The sequence below is a fragment of the Crocuta crocuta genome, unplaced genomic scaffold (assembly GCF_008692635.1).
Source record: "Crocuta crocuta isolate KB4526 unplaced genomic scaffold, BGI_CrCroc_1.0 scaffold610, whole genome shotgun sequence".
Taxonomy (NCBI): domain Eukaryota; kingdom Metazoa; phylum Chordata; class Mammalia; order Carnivora; family Hyaenidae; genus Crocuta; species Crocuta crocuta.
Genome location: NW_027527456.1, coordinates 967,915 through 968,240, shown reverse-complemented (window position 1 = coordinate 968,240; position 326 = coordinate 967,915). Strand labels below are relative to the sequence as shown.

The window sequence follows — 326 nt, the reverse complement described above, 5'->3', positions numbered from 1 at the left end:
GATCCGAACCCTCTCTTCAGCTGTCCCCATTGTCTAAGAGCCAGACAGGCCGCTACGCTTAAACTCAAAGCAACGATGTCAGGAGCCGGCTCAAATGAGATCAACTGGGAGGGAAGGCGAGCCTCTCAAAATATAATGGAAGGAAATCAGAGGAATGAATGCAACGCATGCATCATGAATTCACACTTCTCAGGAATTCGTCCGGCTTCATAAAGCAAGATACATCCATACGTAAAACAGGAGACAAAGTTGTCACTCAACACATATTTGAAGCGTTCACACAGATTTTGACACACCTTGGACAGAAAGAGCAAAAAGCACCATGT

At 45.4% G+C, this 326-nt stretch overlaps 1 protein-coding gene across 1 annotated transcript in view; it reads right to left on the bottom strand.

The window, feature by feature from the left end:
• The window catches only part of SLC9A7 (solute carrier family 9 member A7), a 157,002-nt gene that overhangs the window by 27,924 nt on the left and 128,752 nt on the right, over positions 1–326 (bottom strand). The window lies entirely within an intron of this gene.